Genomic DNA, 4859 nt, shown 5'->3' with positions numbered 1-4859 from the left:
ACTGATCATTGAACTGGAGAAAAAGAAGGGACTGAGGACATGAGACAGATAATGAACAATGAAAAGTGGTGGGTCCAGTGGGCTGGAGGTCCTGATGTGAGCGTCAATGATTTGTAGAGGAGAAAAAGGGAGGGTACAAAATTAACTTAGTTGCAAAAATAAGAGCAGGTGTTTGAAAAAATGTTTCACAAGCAATGCAGTTATTAGTAACAACAAGGTCTAGTGTATGGCCACGTTTATTGGGTGGCTGGGGAGGGGGGTGAAGGAGAAAACAGGAGGTGAGATAGTAAAGGGTGGAGAGGCACAGGGGTTGGATGATGACCATGACATTGGTGTGGAGGAGGTCAAGACTGCAACCATAGTAGTAGACTAGAGGAGGTGAAGGGTAGTGATATGGCAGTGAGAGAGTAGCATAGAAAGGGTGCAGAGTGAGACAGCAGATTTGAGATTAGGTCTTCAGTGACTAAGGAAGCTAAGGAGAGTGGCACGTGACTGCAATGAGGCAGGATAATGGCTGGTAGAGCTTGATGGCAGGTGCTTCAAAAATGGCAGGATTTGGGGAAGAATAAGAAGGAAATAATTGACTGTAAATGATTGTGAGGAACATGCAAGGTGCCCAACCTCACCTCCAGGCTCTGTGCAGTGTGGAAGGAAAAACAACCTTTACTTGAGAGGCCTGCAGGGGAAGCAGTTCCACAGGAAGGAGCCTGGTTTCATAATGAGCACACAGTTCATTGTGTGATGGAGAAGCTAGAAAGAAGTCTGAAGAACCAGGGGATTTTTCTGGTAGAGACCGTAAGTTCCAGAGCACTTAGTGGAAGAGCTGAGTTGGGTGGTGGTGAATGATGACTGTGAAATCATACTAGAGGATGCCCGTAGCTCATCTGAGTAATGATTGGTGATCTAGAATAGTACTTCTCAAACTTTGAGGTACCTGCAGATCTCCTTGGGATATTGTGAAAATTCAGATTCAGTAGGTCTTAGGGAGAGGAGGAGGCAGGGGGCTGAGATTCTGCTTTTCTAACGTGTGCCAAGGTGATGCTGAGACGGCTGATTTGAGTATCATACTTTGAGGAGCAAGGCTCTATAGGCTTGCACTAGTGTGAAAGTGTCAAGGTTGGGACAGGATGTCACAGATGCATTTGATCGAGGATGTCTGGAGCTCTGGAGCCTCCTTCATTACAGAAATATTTAATAGTTGCCACCATTTTTGGAAGATCGGTTGTTGCACCTTCGATCCTCCTCTTTCCTTCTCTGAATCTGAAGCATCTGTGTTTGTTACACATTTGCTCTACTAAGTGTATTGTCTTTTTGTTTCCTACGTGTGTGTGCATTATTCCAACAGGATCATTTGGTCCTTAGAGCCAGAAACTGTAGGGAAGAGTGCAATTTTTTTGGATCGTGAGTCGTAACACCTGATTTTAATTCTCATTTCTACCATTAACTAGCTTTGAAAAACAGTGGAAAAAATCATTTACCTTTCTGATCATTTTAATATGTGAAGTGGGGGCAATCATGCCTAGCTTCCTTTTATGAAATTCAAATGAGATACTTGATATAAAACGTCTTGAAACCTGCAGAACAATATAATAATATGATATTGCTTGTTGCAGGGCTAGTATTTCTTTGGTACATATCAGCATGGCATTCTGGCAGGCACTGGTCTGATTGACCAGTGTCCATTGCCATATCAGTGTTTAAATATTTTTAATAGAACCCCTGAATATTATGTTTCATAATTGTTATTATATATTCCGTATCTTTTTACAGTGCTAAGCAGAAAAATGGGCATGGAATAGTTGTTGAATTAAAGAGTTCGTGTAACAAGGTGGGTAGAATATATGAACATCTACCCCAGGACACACTGAGTGAAAATGAAGGCAATTTCAAAAGTCGGTGGAGTGAGTGGTTTCTAAGGACAGTTACGTCACTTTTGCCAGGAAGCATGAAGGTGTCAGTTTGTTCCCTTAACAAATTTTAAAGTGCCCTTACCACAATTTCTTGCGTTGTCTTCCTCTTGAGATTATACCTTTCTCGTTGCTGTTGACAGATGGTTGATTCACGCAGGTGTACTCAGCTAAGGGAACAATGCTAAGCACAGCCAAGCTACGATTATTTTTTGAATTTTATTTTATTTTTTTATACAGCAGGTTCTTATTAGTCATCCATTTTATACACATCACTGTATATACGTCAATCCCAATCTCCCAATTCATCCCACCCCATCACCCCATCCCCCGACACTTCCCCCCTTGGTGCCCATATGTTTGTTCTCTACATCTGTGTCTCTATTTCTGCCCTGCAAACCGGTTCATCTGTACCATTTTTCTAGGTTCCACATATATGCGTTAATATACGATATTTGTTTTTCTCTTTCTGACTTCACTCTGTATGACAGTCTCTAGATCCATCCACGTCTCGACAAATGGCCCAATTTCATTCCTTTACAGCCAAGCTATGATTAAGCTCACCCATTTTGTTCTGGAACAGAACTCTCTGTTCCAAAATGGATTATGGACCCCCAGGTCCAAAGTTCTTCAAAGACCTCCTAGATACGTTAGGAAAATATTTCCTAGGTATACGGGAAAATATTTTTACAAGCACAGTTTTTTCTCTGACAGTAAAAATATTTAATTGCTTTTTCTTGGAGAGCTTGCTTTAGTGAGGATTGATTTTCCTAAGTCTCTGGAGATGAAATAAAAAGCAAGGATTTTGGAGTTCAAGTTCTGGCTCCCCTTCTTATTAGCAGTGAGATCTTGACCATTACCTAATCTCTGTAAGCCTTGGGTTTCTCACCTGTAGGACTGGGATAATTATGGTATCTTCCTCATAGGATTGTTGGAAGTGTTGAGACAATGTGCATTATGAGGTAAGTAGCAGAGTATTAGCCCCAAATAAGTACTAGTTCTTGTTGTTGTTGTTGCTGTCACTATTACTACTACCACTGTCAAAAATCTGGATGAAGGGCTTGATTCCAGAATTTATTAAAAGCTGTCTAAATTCAATGGTGTAAAACCAAACAACCCAATTAAAATGAGCAAAAGATTAAAAAAGACACTTTGTAAGGTATACAGATGGAAAACAAGCACATGAAAGGCTGTTCAACATCATTATTCATTAGGGAAATGCAAATCAAAACCACAATAAGATACCACTGTATACCTCTCAGAATGGCTACAATTTTGATACCAATTAACAGTATTACAATAATGACCCATAGCAAGTGTTGGCAAGGATGTGGAGCAACTGGAGTTCCCATACACTGCTGGTGGGAATGCAAATTGTAAAACCACTTTAGAAAAGAATTTGGCACTTTCTTAAAAAGCTAAGCATACTGCTACCACACGACCCAACGTTGCTTCTCCTAGGTATTTTCCCAAGAGAAATAAAATGCATGTTCATGTAGTGCTTCATATACAAACATTCATATGTTCATTTATAATAGCCAACAATGGAAAAAATCCAAATTTCCATCAATAGTTGAATGAATAAACAAATTGTAGTATATCCATACAATGCAATACTACTCAGCAATAAAAATAATTTAATTACTGATACACTCACTGGTACGGATGCATCTCAACATAATTGTGCCGAGTGAAAGAAGACAGACAAAGAGAGCACTTACTGTATATTACATTTATATAAAATTCCAGAAATGCAAACTGTAGTGACCGAAAACACATCAGTGGTTGCCTGGGGATAGAGTAAGAAGGGAATGAGGAAAGGCAGGAAAGAGGAATTACAAAGGGACGTGGGGAAATTTTCAAGGGAATGAGTATGTTCATTATCTTGATTGTGTTTATTATAGTGATGGTTTCACAGGTGTATACTTTTGTTTAACTTATCAAATTTTATACTTTAAACATAGTGGTCAACTATACCATAGAAAAGCTATTAACAAAAAAGAACATACAGTGGCTCCCACCTCCACTGCCTTTCCTATGCTTTTAAGCCCGGAAGGCTCTCCTTAATTTGACCCCATCTTATTGATTAACCTCATCTATTACTGAACCTCTGCTCACTGAGATCGTTTACTTCACCCCCTCCCCTATAAGGTTCCTGCCTTCCTGACCCTCTGTTCATGATATTTCCCCTATGTAGAAGGCCTACTTCTTTCTTATCCTCTTAAATATTCCACTTTTCTAGAGACCACCCCAAAACCATTTTTTTTCTTTTGTTCATTAATCATACATTCACTGGGTACCTGTTATGACACAGACTTTAGATTAGGAGTTAGGCATCCTTCAGTGACGAAGACAGCCCAGCTTCCGCTCTCATGAGGCTCACAGTCTGCTCAGAGATACAGTCAAGTCAGTTGCTGTACAGTTACACATACATTTAATATTTTTGGCCATTCAGCCTTTGAACACCCTTCATGTTACGGGAGAATTCTCCTCTGGGGGTTGTTGGTGGGAAGGGGGGCCCATGTCTTCCTAAAAGTGCTAGGACTGCTCCCCACTCCCTGAGTATAGGCATAGGATTTAAGATTGTTAGCTAAGTGCTCCTACCTACTGAGATATTTTGAGGGAGTAAAGCAGAGACGCAAGTACAGTTTGGGTGGTGGCAGAATCAGAAGTTAGTAGCAGCAGAGCAAGCGCCCAGGGGTGCATTTGCCTGTGTCAGGGTCTCAAAGAGACCGTGCCTGTGGGGAACAATCTAGTTCTTGCCCATCTTCAGTTCCTGGTTCTCCAGACTTTCTCTGGAAAGTCTTAGTCTGTTCAGCCTGCCTCTGTGTTCATGTTATTAACAAATAGCACAGACTGGGTGGCTCATACAGAATAGAAATTTGGGCTTCCCTGGTGGCGCAGTGGTTGAGAGTCCGCCTGCCGATGCAGGGGACACGGGCTCGTGCCCCG

This window comes from Lipotes vexillifer, unplaced genomic scaffold, assembly GCF_000442215.2.
Source record: "Lipotes vexillifer unplaced genomic scaffold, Lipotes_vexillifer_v1.1 scaffold361, whole genome shotgun sequence".
NCBI classification, from domain to species: Eukaryota; Metazoa; Chordata; class Mammalia; order Artiodactyla; family Lipotidae; genus Lipotes; species Lipotes vexillifer.
The sequence above is the reverse complement of the archived record's forward strand: the minus strand, read 5'-3'. Positions refer to the sequence as shown.